Raw genomic sequence first — 14636 nt, forward strand, 5'->3', positions numbered from 1 at the left:
AACTACATTAGCACCTATATTGATTGTGTATAGTTGGCATGCAGTCTAATCTTTGTTGCCATGAAATACATCTAAGTGCTTAGTAACAATTTCTGCTTTCATCAACCTTGTCATTAGACCTTGTACTTTGTGAATTATATTTAGCTGTTTATAGTCCTTCAGAGCAAGTACTGGCTTCATTAGTAAATTATTAAGTAAAAGCAAGTCAGATCTCTTACCTTTACATATGCATACCCAAACTCTCTGTATTCATAACAATAATTTATTTACAGTTATATTAGGATGAATTTGGTCCACTATCCATTACTTTCAAATATATTTGTCCAATAGCTTCATTCTTATCACCACTGCAAACTTAACAGCGATTGGTTTCACAAGATTATCAACATACAATGTATTCTGCAAGCTATCTTCCTGGGGTGGGGTTGCATATTGTGCCTATCCCTAAGTCTTAGGAGTTTTCCAATGCAAAGGTAATGGTCGCACCACATGCTGTATTAACTTTTGCAGGTCTCCACCCTATGACTGGGAATTTCCTTTTAAATGGGGGTCAGAGAGACATCTGCTTAGAACCAAACTGCTAAGAGCTGAATAGAGAGTAGGAAATGCAAGAGCCACTGGAGAGGCAAAGGCCCTCTGGATGAGTGGGCCTTGTCTTCTGTGTGATCCATGGGCTCTACGGACAGAACCACTACACACACTGCAAAAGGGAGAAAGTGTATACCCCGCACTTCATGGAACAAGCTCAGAAAAATGTCACAAGGGCTTTGCTCCCCCGGAGTCACCTCTTGCATGGATTTTCACGGCAATCAGACCCTGTGCTCTTCATTTTCTCATTTGAATCCTTAATTTAGTAACATTCCTTTTGTCCAAGGTTATACCTTGCTCATGTGCAGGTTACTACATCCTCTTGTCCTTCAACTGCTATGCCCTCTGCTTGTACCACATTACCAACCAACCAATTAAAATCTCTAATCAGAACCATACAAAATGCCAGTGAAGAAATATTTGGCTTTCCCAGGGATGTGTGTCCCTGCAGTTTCTTCTTTCTTTAAAGCTTAGGAGAAAATAATCTCACCACATTCAAATTCTATGGTTGTGATTTATTCTCTGGGGTACAATTACCAATGTAAACACAGTAAAATCTGCACCAAAGAGTACCTTCAAAAGGCAACCCATTATTCAATGTGACCACTTTAAAAATAATATTTGAAGGTATCAAGTTATACCAACTATAATTACTATATAATTTGCAGTGTTAAGATAAAAAGAAGAGGAGTATTTGTGGCACCTTAGAGACTAACAAATTTATTAGAGCATAAGCTTTCGTGGGCTACAACCCACTGCATCCGAAGAAGTGGGCTGTAGCCCACGAAAGCTTATGCTCTAATAAATTTGTTAGTCTCTAAGGTGCCACAAGTACTCCTGTTCTTTTTGCGGATACAGACTAGCACGGCTGCTACTCTGAAAAGTGTTAAGATAGTACAAGAAGATCATACCATGGAAGACAGAAATGAGTATCTGCTAATTGTTCTGTAACAATATAGCATTTACTGTGTAAGAAATTGATCAATATTTATTCTAATTATGTAGCTTTTTACATGGTTGCTTGCTTGTGCCCAATAAAAATAAAGGAACACCATTAGTATATTGTCTGACAAGGGGTGAAACTGGTAAATTAGAAACACAAGCTTTTAGAAGCTCTTCTCTTAATACTTTCTGGTAAATTCCTAATAGTTTTAAAACTATTTGCTACAATTTGCATATTTTGAAAATAATCACATAATGCCTAAAGATTTAAAGGGGATTGACCTAGATGAGCCTTAGTCTCTTTCTATGCTAAAATACCCTAAAAGGATAATGGTGCTATTTATAGAGCCGGAAAAATGTATCAATCTCACACCATGCCTAAGAAAAATGCCTAAGCTAAGCATCCTGTCTACTTTTATTTCCTTGTTTTCTACCATGTGTCTTATCGTGAACGCTGAAAAACACTGCTTCAAAACAGGCATTGTAAATTCTGTGGATGCTGCGATAAAATACTCTGGGTCCATAGTTCACTTTCAGAAGATGAAAGAGTCTAGAGAATGAAGAGTCCAAGCTGCTTTTAGACAGGTACCTCAGGAACAAAAGCAGTTCCATTCTGAAATGTGCCAACACTACCAACACACTGTGGATTTATGGTTTTGTTTGTAAAATGAAATTTACTGATCATGAATATCTGAAACCCTCAGATCACCTTTTAGAAATATTTGCACTGAGACAGCAGTACTCAGACATACAAGACTGAAAGAAATATTGCCATGGGAGGAGGGGAGCACTCACAGCCTGCAGGGGAAAGGAGGAGAGGGGAGAAATGAAAAACATTTGGTGTGGAACAACCGTAGCATTGAAAGAAAGACAGGGACCCTGATTCTGCTTCCATTGAAATAAATGGCAAAACTTCCACTGATTTCATTTGTAGCAGAAGTTGGGTCTTGGCCTCCCAGCTTGGGCCCTGGGTTCCCCAGCATCAGTACAATAATAAATTGAACAAATGTCATTTCTACTCATATTTAATTGAAAATAAGAGAACATATTGTAGCCAGAGCAGTAAATCTAATAATCTCCATATCATCATTACCCATAAAATCTTCCACAGTTGTAACGTAGAACCAGGTAAAAAGATGTTTTTTGTGGCGAAGTCTGAAGACTTTCATGCAATTAAATAATCTTTGAAAATGTTGCATTCCTTTTCATATGAATCTTACCAAAGTTTGATTTAATGAAGTTAAAAAAAAAACTGTTTGTGCATGTGAGAGAGAGAGAAACTTTAGGTTTTCCTCACAGTATTATTTCAATACAGAAAAAGTCACACTGTCCAATGTTTCTTTTCAACTTGTTTTTCAAGCAAATATTTTAATTAATTAATTCGGCATACGAGTGAACTTTCCACTTTTCTCTATTCCCCCATTTAAAAAAAAATATTCTAGTAAGGACAATGGTGGTATAGCATACAAACTTTTGTGCTGATCTAATCTGGGAATTAGTGCCTGGTGAGTCCCCCACCCATCTCCATCTACAAAGGATATGCTCTCTACACAGATTAGGAGGAGAGGTCAACCAACTGCACCACCATCTTCTCCCATTCCAGAAGTTGCACCAATTCAGATATTTCTTTGGGGAGAGGGCAAATTCTGGTTTCCCATTCCTTGGCAGGGACCCCATTCTGATCCTTATTCATCCCCCCCCCCTCGCAGGACTCTCCAGTGTCCTTTAGCTGGGGACCGTCCCCTCTCTCTTACCGACAGGGTGCACGAGCCAGTACCACCAAGAGTTGAGATCTCTGTGGATTCTCCTGTATTCCACCATAGAAGAAAAGACTCCCCATGTGCCAGGGCACAACACAATTTGGCCCAGCCACCCCTCCTTCTGGATGGAAGGATGGCCAAGTCAAATTTCAAGGGTGTTGTGATCACACAGCTAGAGCAACACTCCAGACCGCTCTGGCAGCAGCCATACTGATTTAGTATTGGACCACTGCCTACAAGTGCTCAGGTCATGCTGCCCCTGCCCCCAGCCTATGGAACTTTGAGCAAATGCAAAAACCGTGAGTCAGGGGCGTTTGCGCTCTCAGCTCCCTCCGACTGGCAACGCTGCATTTTAGATCTCAGCAGGCTTCCTGTGGATAAGCTGTCATGGGATAAGAGGGAAGGTTCTCTCATGCATTGGTAACTGGTTAAAAGATAGGAAACAAAGGGTAGGAATAAATGGTCAGTTTTCAGAATGGAGAGAGGTAAATAGTGATGTCCCCCAGGTGTCTGTACTGGAAGCAGTCCTATTCAACATATTCATAAATGATCTGGGAAAAGGGGTAAATAGTGAGGTGGCAAAATTTGCAGATGATACAAAACTAAATCAAGATAGTTAAGTTCCAGGCAGTCTGCGAAGAGCTACAAAAGGATCTCACAAAACTGGGTGACTGGGCAACAAAATGACAGATGACATTCAATGTTGATAAATGCAAAGTAATGCACATTGGAAAACATAATCCCAACTATACATATCATAGAATCATAGAATATCAGGGTTGGAAGGGACCTCGGGAGGTCATCTAATCCAACCTCCTGCTCAAAGCAGGTCCAATCCCCAACTAAATCATCCCAGTCAAGCCTGACCTTAAAAACCTCTAAGGAAGGAGATTCCACCACCTCCCTAGGTAACCCATTCCAGTGCTTCACCACCCTCCTAGTGAAAAAGTTTTTCCTAATATCCAACCTAAACCTCCCCGCTACAACTTGAAACCATTACTTCTTGTTCTGTCATCTTCTACCACTGAGAACAGTCTAGATCCATCCTGTTTGGAACTCCCTTTCAGGTAGTTGAAAGCAGCTATCAAATCCCCCCTCATTCTTCTCTTCTGCAGACTAAATAATCCCAGTTCCCTCAGCCTCTCCTCATAAGTCATGTACTTCAGCCCCCTAATCATTTGTGTTGCCCTCTGCTGGACTCTTTCCAATTTTTCCACATCCTTCTTGTAGTGTGGGGCCCAAAACTGGACACAGTAATCCAGATGAGGCCTCATTAATGCCAAATAGAGGGGAATGATCACGTTCCTCCATCTGCTGGCAATGCCCCTACTTATACAGCCCAAAATGCCGTTAGCCTTCTTGGCAACAAGGGCACACTGTGGACTCATATCCAGCTTCTCATCCACTGTAACCCCCAATCCCTTTTCTGCAGAACTGCTGCCTAGCCACTTGGTCCCTAGCAGTGCATTGAATTCTTCGTCCTAAGTGCAGGACTCTGCATTTGTCCTTGTTGAACCTCATCAGATTTCTTTTGGCCCAATCCTCTAATTTGTCTAGGTCCCTCTGTATCCTATCCCTACCCTCCAGCGTATCTACCATTCCTCCCAGTTTAGTGTCATCTGCAAACTTACTGAGTGTGCAATACACACTATCCTCCAGATCATTAATGAAGATATTGAACAAAACCAGCCCCAGGACCGACCCTTGGGGCACTCTGTGTGATTCCGGCTGCCAACTAGACATGGAGCCATTGATCACTACCCTTGAGCCCGACGATCTAGCCAGCATTCTATCCACCTTATAGTCCATTCATCCAGTCCATACTTCTTTAACTTGCTTGCAAGAGTACTGTGGGAGACCATATCAAAAGCTTTGCTAAAGTCAAGGAATAACACGTCCACTGCTTTCCCCTCATCCACAGAGCCAGTTATCTCGTCATAGAAGGCAATTATGTTAGTCAGGCATGACTTGCCCTTGGTGAATCCATGCTGACTGTTCCTGATCCCTTTCCTCTCCTCTAAGTGCTTCAGAATTGATTCCTTGAGGAACTGCTCCATGATTTTTCCAGGGACTGAGGTGAGGCTGACTGGCCTGTAGTTCCCCAGATCCTCCTCCTTCCCTTTATTAAAGATGGGCACTACATTAGCCTTTTTCCAGTCATCCGGGACCTCCCCCGATCGCCATGAGTTTTCAAAGATAATGGCCAATGGCTCTGCAATCACATCAGCCAACTCCTTTAGCACCCTCGGATGCAGTGCATCTGGCCCCATGGACTTGTGCTCATCCAGTTTTTCTAAATAGTCCTGAACCACTTCTTTCTCCACAGAAGGCTGTCCAGTAGTCTGGGATCTGACCTTGTTTGTGAAGACAGAGGCAAAAAAAGCATTGAGTACATTAGCTTTTTCCACATCCTCTGTCACTAGGTTGCCTCCCCCATTCAGTAACAGGCCCACACTTTCCTTGACCACCTTCTTGTTGCTAACATACCTGAAGAAACCCTTCTTGTTACTCTTAACATCCCGTGCTAGCTGTGCAACTCCAAGTGTGATTTGACCTTCCTGATTTCACTTCTGCATACTCCTCTCTGGTCATTTGTCCAATCTTCCACTTCTTGTAAGCTTCTTTTTTGTGTTTAAGATCAGCAAGGATTTCACTGTTAGGCCAAGCTGGTCGCCTGCCATATTTACTATTCTTTCTACATATGAAATGATGGGGTCTAAATTAGCTGTTACCACTCAAGAAAGAGATCTTGGAGTCATTGTGGATAGTTCTCTGAAAACATCCACTCAATGTGCAGCAGCAGTCAAAAAAAGGGAACTATGTTGGGAAACATTAAGAAAGGGATAGATAAGAAGACAGAAACTATATTGCCTTTATATATATCCGTGATATGCCCACATCTTGAATACTGCGTGCAGATGTGGTTGCCCCATCTCAAAAAAGATATATTGGAATTGGAAAAGTTCAGAAAAGGGCAACAAAAATTATTAAAGGTATGGAACGACTGCCATATGAGCAGAGGTTAATAAGACTGGGACTTTTTAGCTTGGAAAAGAGACTACTAAGGGGGATATATGATAGAGGTCTAGAAAATCATGACCTGTGTGGAAAAAGTAAATAAGGAAGTGTTATTTATTCCTTTTCATAACACAAGAACTAGGGGTCACCAAATGAAATTAATAGGCAGCAGGTTTAAAACAAACAAAAGGAAGTATTTTTTCATGGAGGATAGATCCATCAATGGCTATTAGCCAGGATGGGCAGGGATGGTGTCCCTAGCCTCTGTTTGCCAGAAGCCAGAAATGGCCAACAGGGGATGAATCACTTGATGACTACCTGTTCTGTTCATTCCCTCTGGGACACCTGGCATTGGCTACTGTCGGAGGACAGGATATTGGGCTAGATGGACCTTTGGTCTGACCCAGTATGGCCGTTCTTATGTCTGCACTGGGGAGGGGTCAAAGATTGGGGAGGTCCAGGGGAGGAATGAGTTCCCCAAACACACCAATAGTCCCTCCTCAAGGTAATACACAGCACTGCCCTTTTGGAGACTTGGGGTTGCCAAGGCCAGGGGGAACCGTTGCTTCCTCAGCTACTAGGGAGTCAGGGGGGATCTGACAGGTTTACAGATAACTACAGTCTTTCCTGTGTGCATGTAGGGGAGGCAAACTCTACTTTCCCAAGAGGGTGATATGGGAGATGACACCACCTCTCCCTCCCGCCCCCCCACCCCCTGCCAGAGGATCTTCATAGAGATTTTCCACCTCTGAGCAGTTTCACTGTGGGCAGAGATTATCTGTCTTTAGTTTAATGTCTAACTCCTCAACCAAGGAAATTAAAGGCCAAGTGTTTGACTCTGATCTCAGATCCACCCATGCACAATAACTGAAAATGGAATGCTCTGTGCATTCAAGGGACTAACAACACCTTCAGCCCAAAATTATTGCTCTGCAGGGAGATTGGAGCCTTCCTAGAAATCAGTCTGGTTACACCCACGTATAGCAAATCTTTGCTTGAAAAGCATGAAAACAGTGCAATTTGGAAAGTTTTCATTCACCTGCTTGTATGTTTTATCTGATTTTAAAAGATTCATATGAGTGTTTCAAAGCAAAAATGAAATTAGGCAGCTCGTAGTGGGGGAAGGGTGTGAAAGGAATATACAACACCAATAAAGCAGAGAGATACATTATTATCCCTGGTTTCCCCCCTTACTCTGGGGGGAGGTAATCCACATGAGCCCTGACATGGAGTACTTCTCCTACACTGACTCTTCTCATTCACCGCCCCTACCGTCCCCATTCCCTCCCACACAAGAGGTTGCTTTCTGTCCCAACCTGTGACACATGTAGCCTGCATAGGAGAATAAGGGGATGCCTTATTTCTCCTTAAGCAAGTAACATACATACTTAACTGCATTAGCCATGACCCAAAATCTATTGTCCTATGACTGGGAATTCCAGGGCAACTAAGCAATGAATGGAATGAACTGGCATCAAGGGTAGATTTCAAATTTCTTAGTCCAGTTTCTCTTGAACTAGACTTCACCTATCCCTTGCTTTACCTCAGTCACTTCTGGTATTCCTTAGGAATTTGTCCAAGCAGACACATTTTGAGATGAGGGTTTGGGATGAAGATAAATACCTACCGGAATCTAGGGGTCAAATCACCAAAAATTTGAAAGAAATTCCCAGAATTCTGTGTCCTGGGGCAAGTTTAAGCCATGGATTTCTAAGGTGAAGGATATTCAGGAGAATGAGGGGAAGTCTCCTTAGGACCAGTGAGAATTTCAGTGTTTATGCTGCTTGTGACCATTACTGTGTATCTCCCAGATTTAACAGAGATAACTGAAATAAATACTATGGAGATTCATAGGTTCCAAGGCCAGAAGAGACCACTGTGATCTTCTAGTCTGACCTGTACAACGCAGGACATCAAACTTCCCCAAAATAATCCCTAGAGCATATCTTTTAGAAAAACAGCCAACCTGGATTTAAAAATGGTCAGAGATGGACATTCGACCACAACGCTAGGTAAAAACTGTTCCAACAGTTAATTACCCTCACTGTTAAAATTTACACTTTATTTCAATCTAAATTTGTCTAGCTTCAACTTCCAGCCATTGGATAGTGTTATACCTTTCTCTGCTATATCGAAGAGCCCATTATCAAATATTTGTTCCCATGTAGGTACTTCTAGACCAGGGATCGGCAACCTTTGGCTCGCGGCCGATCAGGGAAATCCACTGGTGGGATGGATGGTTTGTTTACCTGCAGCATCCGCAGGTTTGGCCGATTGTAGCTCCCACTGGCCATCGTTCGCCATTCCAGGCCAATGGGGGCTGTGGGAAGCAGCGGCCAGAACATTCCTTGGCCCGCGCTGCTTCCCGTAGCCCCCATTAGCCTGGAATGGGGGACCGTGGCCAGTGGGAGCTGCGATCGGCCGAACCTGCGGATGCTGCAGGTAAACAAACCATCCTGTCCCACCAGCGGATTTCCCTGATGGGCCGCATGCCAAAGGTTGCCGATCCCTGGTCTAGACTGTAATCAAGTCACCCCTTAACCTTCTCTTTGTTATGTTAAATAGATTGAACTCTATGAGTCTATCACTATAAAGGCATTTCTGCTAATCTTCTAATCATTCTCATGGCTCTTCTATAAATCCTCTCAGATTTATCAACATCCTTCTTGAATTGTAGGTACCAGAAATGGATACAGTGTTCCAACAGTGGTCACACCAGTGCCAAATACAGAAGTAAGATAATCTCTACTGAATGAACACACACACGCACACAGAGTGTGTAAAAATTAAATAAATGCAGAACAGACTGAAATATCAAAGGGGTAACCCGAGGTCAAATTAGCAAAAATGTAAAGGGCGTTTAATTTCATTAACTCATGTACAGCTGCTTCACGTATTTCTCCACCCCCATGTATTTTGCCTATAAAATGCATGTTTTCATTAAATGCCTCATTACTTTTAGGGCCTCTGCAATCACACTTTTAAACAGGAGAAACAAATCAGACAGACAAACATTTATAATCGATAGTTTCTTTTTCAATGTGGATGGTGGCTTAAGGGTAAGAGAATGAGATTTCACTTCATGTTATATGATAAAGGAAATGGCTACAGCTAGCAGACAGGAAACAAAGCCAATGTGTCTAGTCCAAAAAAACAAGGCATTGTACTGCAGGGGGAAAACAAGGCATGGATGATGAGAACAAGAAACAGTATGGATCTCTCGTTCTTGTAATTTGTATTCCTTAGTGAAATAGTGCTGGCTGATTCCAGAGCCCTCTAATTTCCCATTATACGGCTATAGCATATGTAAGTGCTTCCCTCTCCAACATGTCTCTCAGCTGCCTCCACCTCTATCCAAGATACTTCAGTCTTTATGGCCATTCACTTCACCATTCTGGTGAGATCTCTATCAAATTAGTGCAAGTTTTGATATGAACACCTGGCCCAGGGGAACTGGACTGGTGCTACCAGCTTCTTTCTCACAAATTCCTTTCTAGCTAATAGGTGTATTTATCTGGGAGCTCTTGAAAATGAGTTCATCATAGCTTCTTGGCATTCATACAACAGTTTGAAACCAGATTGCATCTGCACAATCAACTTGACTGATCGGCTAATAAGAAACCAACAAAATCAGCCCACTCAGGCAATCGCCTGCAAGCAGAGGCTTGCTTCCTACAGCAATATTTTACATTATACTCCAAAAGTCAACAAACAACCTCTGTCAGACCAACAAGAAAGGTAAGTTCCAGAGTCAAAAGCCCTTCACTGGCAAGCCAGTCTACCAAAAGCAACCCAGCTAATATCAACTATCAAGATGGCTCAAGAGGAAAGGAAGCCTCAAAAGTAGGCAGGATCCCAACCAAGGGCTTTTTAGATCAAAAGCAACCACTTGGATTGCACAAAAAAGTAAAGTGGTAGCCTGTGCAGACGATTGAGCAAAGATATAATCTGCTCCATTTGAAAAACATCAGAAATAAGTGTAGTACGGTGGAATAGTTCAATCAGGAGGTCACAAAAAGGCATACAGGACTTTGGCAACGTGCACTTGTATACGGAGGGAAAACTCCTGGTTGCTGCTACTAGCAAATCACTCATCCAGGATGATCTAGAGGCAAAATTCACAAAAGGACTTAAGTAATGGGATGCTAAGCATCACAGCACTTAACTTTCAGGAGCCTATAATATCACAGGAACACAATGTGATCCACAAAGCCTGAGTTAGGCACCTATGCTCCCTTTACAATAAATTGGGAGAGAGGGGTGAATTAGAATGCAATCCACAAAAGCCAGCCTGCTAGGCAGGGAACTGCCTAAAATAGCCAATGGGAGATACTGATGAGAGTGGTGTGTGCTAATCCCCACCCCGTCTCACAGTTGGGCACCTTAGTCCAGGCTGCAGGAAGGCACCATCTCTGTTTAGTGATCCACAAACAGGAACCCACTGCCTGGAATCAGATGGCTTAGATGCCTAAGATGTTTCTTGAAGGAATGGGTTAGTTGCCTCCCACACTACATGCTAAACAGCTGGAAAAAATAGAGGAGATAGTGGGCATTGTACCAAGCTTATAAAACTTTTAGCCTAGTTAGTGGTTAGAGCATTTGCTTGGGCAGTGGGAGACCAAGGTTCAATTCCCCCCTCAGGCAGATAGGATTTGAGCCGGGCTCGCTCACCTCACAGGTGAGTGCTCTAACCACCGGCCTATGGGATATTCTTATGTGAGGCTCCTCCCAGGTGAGTGCCAGTGAACTACAGAATAATTTTTATGCTCTTGGGCCTAATGATTGTTCCACTGTAGATAAATACTTAAATAGTTTTTGGATATATGAGAGAGAGAGACAGACAGACAGAGAAACAGACTCCATAGCCCAGGGATTAGGGCCTGTCAGGATTCCCTCCCTACTCAGAACTCTGGGGTACAGATGTGGGGACCCGCATGAAAGACCCCCTAAGCTTATAAGTACCAGCTTAAGTTAAAAACTTCCCCAAGGCAAAATCCTTTCCTTGGACGGTATTGCTGTCACCACCAAGTGATTTAGACAAAGATTTAGGGAAAAGACCACTTGGAGTCCCTATTTCTCCAAAATATTCCCCCAAGCCCTCACCCCCTTTCCTGTGGAGGCTTGAGAATAATATACCAACCAATTGCCTTTAATAAAAATACAGACTAGACCCTTTATTTTTAGGACACTAAAAATCAATCAGGTTCTTAAAAGAAGAACTTTATAATAAAGAAAAAAGTAAAAGAAGCACACCTGCAAAATCAGGCTGGAAGGTAACTTTACAGGGTAATAAAAGATTTAAAACACAGAGTATTTCCCCTATGGACTCAACTTTACAGTTACAAAAACAGGAATAAAACTACCTCTTAGCACAGGGAAAATTCACAAGCTAAAACAAAAGATAATCTAACGTATTTCCTTGCTATTACTTACAATTTCTGTAATTTTAGATGCATCATTTCAGGATCTTTTAGGAGCTGGTTTACCTGCTTGGTCTCTTTCTTTGTCCCGAGAGGGAACAACAAAGAGAGCACAACAACCCTTCCCCCCCCCAGATTTGAAATTATCTTCTTTCCCCATTGGTCCTTCTGGTCAGGTGCCAACTAGGTTAATTGAATTGATTAAACCCTTACAGGTAAGTGATTCTGTACCTCTGGCCAGGAGGGATTTTATGTTACTGCATACATAAAGGTTGTTACCCTTCCCTTTATATTTATGACAGGGCCCCTACTTGGGAGGCGTCAGGGCCAGTCCCTCTCCTCCAATAACTCTTTCACTATTTATCCACAATGAAACAGCTTCAACAGGAGAAACTGAAAGAGCCCGACATCAGAATATCCCATAACCTTTTAGCACATTCATTTGAGAGATTCATTTGACTCTCTTTTCAATCCTCTCTGCCTCAGAGGGGGGGGGGGATTGAACCTGGATTGCTGCTTCCTAAGCCAGTGATCTAACCATTGGGCTAAGAGTTATAAGGGGGTACGGAGGGCAAAGCTCCTCCTCTTCAATTCTGAATAGGACTAGATTTGGTAGATGGACTCAGAGCAGGCCTATCAGATTAAACTCTGCACATAGTTTAGGCAGATGAATGCCTATCTGTGAATAGCTCTGGGGCTTAGATAGGGAGATAGGTGTCTGGACATGTAAAGAGGCCACAGTGTGCACATCCAGAGGCCAAACATAGGCACTAAGGCAACTTTTACCCTGAAAACATAGGTGCTGGGTGAGTTTAGGCACCTATTGGGTTTGGCAGGAGTCTTGTGGATTGTAACGGAGCCAAAAACTGGGACTTAGGTGCCTAAATTTGGGGTTGAGGCACCTAAGTATCTTCATGGATCCCACCCTAGGTCCTATAAGAAAGTCCAATCTCATTCATGAACACCCTCTCCTGAGGAAAGTAAGGAGCTACACCTCAGGCATGTGGTCTAGATGCTTCCTTCTGCAAGCAGCCAATAAGGGCCAGTCACTAAAAAGGAAGCCCCTATACTATCTGGATCTAATTAACCAGATGGATGGCTGCTCAACCCTTTCTGAAAATCATACCACTTTAAAAGGTGTCTCAAGTTGGGCATCCCAATTACTCATCAATTTTTAACCTGATAGAAGGCTAAGAAGGCTAGAAGGGCAGAGAAATAGACAGTCTGCTCCTGAGGTGAGCCTGGAGGATGATCAGGAGCTATTGAGGGACAATGGCCAGCCTGAAACCCTGAGAAGGTGGAGAACAGGGCCAGCCCTACCCTGTGAGGTGGAGTGAGGCACATTAGCCTGAGGATAGATGAGAGGACACAGCATTACACAGGAGCCTTTGCTTATCAGGCCAGCTGAGCCCCTCGGGGGTTGAAGATTCAGTTGTGTTTATATTTATGTTGGACTTGTTAAAGGGGGGGACTAAATGGTGACCTAGTCAGAGGGCTGATTGACAACAACAGAAACCACTGCAAAACTAGAGCAACTATTGGCAGGGGGCACTTGAGAAGACAGCTGCTACGCTATGCCCAGCCACAAGGGTGTGTGCGTGTGGTGAATGCACTCTTCTACAAGGGCTTACAACAGAAAGTGTTAAAGTTGTTCATGATGCTGGCCACCTATAATCAAATAATCATAAAAATCACAGCCTAAGTTCAGAAAACGCATATTGAATATGGTAACACTGATATAGTATATATTTCTGCAATTTTTCACCAATTAACTGTTGATCTCCCATTAGTGACCTGTTAGAAGCTAAGCTTGCCAAGACTGAGCTCATCAGAGCAACAGCTCTCTTACTGTATATTTTTACAGTGCCTAGGACAAGGGGGCACTGATCTCTGTTGGGACCTTTATTATTTGTATTACAGTAGAAACTAATGAAATACATGGATGAAGCTGCACCATGTTGTGGCTTTCTTTTCTCCCTCTCCTACCTGCTGAAAACTGTAGGTCTCACATTAATAAACAAATGATTCTGACCCAATTTATTGAAAACAAATGTTCTCCCACTGCTTATAGGAGAAAGATGTACTCACATGCTTTTGTCTTGAAAGTCTATACTTCAGGAATATACTGTGCGTGCTCACCTCTGAATGACTTATTAAATAGCAGATCAATACAGCACAGGCACTAAAATGGAAGAAATAAAAACAATTAGTTTGCCCTATGGATCTGTAATGCTCTAATAGTCATTTAAGTAGAAGCATATGTGCAACTGTAATACCGTACAAATTATAAATAAAATCAGCACAAACTTTTGTGGACTCGAGAGCTATGCTATGCCCTATGTACTGTTTGTGGCAAGTGTGTTTGTGCTAAACTATGCCCTGCCCTTATGCAACCATACAGGGGTCTAGGAACTCATGTCACTCAAGGTCAGTCACAGTTGTAGTCCCAGCAATCAAGAAACGATAGGGCTGTGCCTAAGATGTTCCATCCAAGAGCAATTGCATGGAAAAGGGGCAGGGAGGGGCTTTCACTTTTTCACTTATAAAGCATGAACTTTGATCTTAAGCTTTCCAATTAGTAGAACAATAAAACCCTGGCGCATAACTGTTGAAGTCATGAAATCATCAGTCCCTTCTATCCCTCAAGGGTCATCTAGTCTAACCCCCTGCCAAGATGCAGGATTTGTTGCGTCTAAACCATCCAAGGTAGATGGCGATCCAGCCTCCTTTTGAAAGCCTCCAGTGAAGAAGCTTCCACAACCTCCTGAGACAGTCTGTTCCATTGTCCTACTGTTCTTACAGTTAGGAAGATTTTCCTGAGATTTAATCTAAATCTTCTATGCTGTAGTCAATGGATTTCAGTGGCCTCTCATTGACTTCAGTGGCCTCTGGGTAAGCCATAGGCTTG

General features: G+C 42.7%; 1 long non-coding RNA gene across 2 annotated transcripts in view; it reads right to left on the minus strand.

Moving 5' to 3' along the window:
* LOC135982295 (uncharacterized) overlaps positions 1 to 13912 on the minus strand; it is a 65251-nt gene extending 51339 nt beyond the window's left edge. For both annotated transcript variants that reach the window (XR_010599568.1, XR_010599567.1), the window contains exon 1: positions 13817 to 13912. This is a non-coding gene — a long non-coding RNA (uncharacterized LOC135982295). The remainder of the gene's footprint in view (positions 1 to 13816) is intronic.
* Between the last annotated feature and the right edge of the window lie 724 nt (positions 13913 to 14636).

Source organism: Chrysemys picta, chromosome 3 (assembly GCF_011386835.1).
Source record: "Chrysemys picta bellii isolate R12L10 chromosome 3, ASM1138683v2, whole genome shotgun sequence".
Lineage (NCBI taxonomy): Eukaryota > Metazoa > Chordata > Testudines > Emydidae > Chrysemys > Chrysemys picta.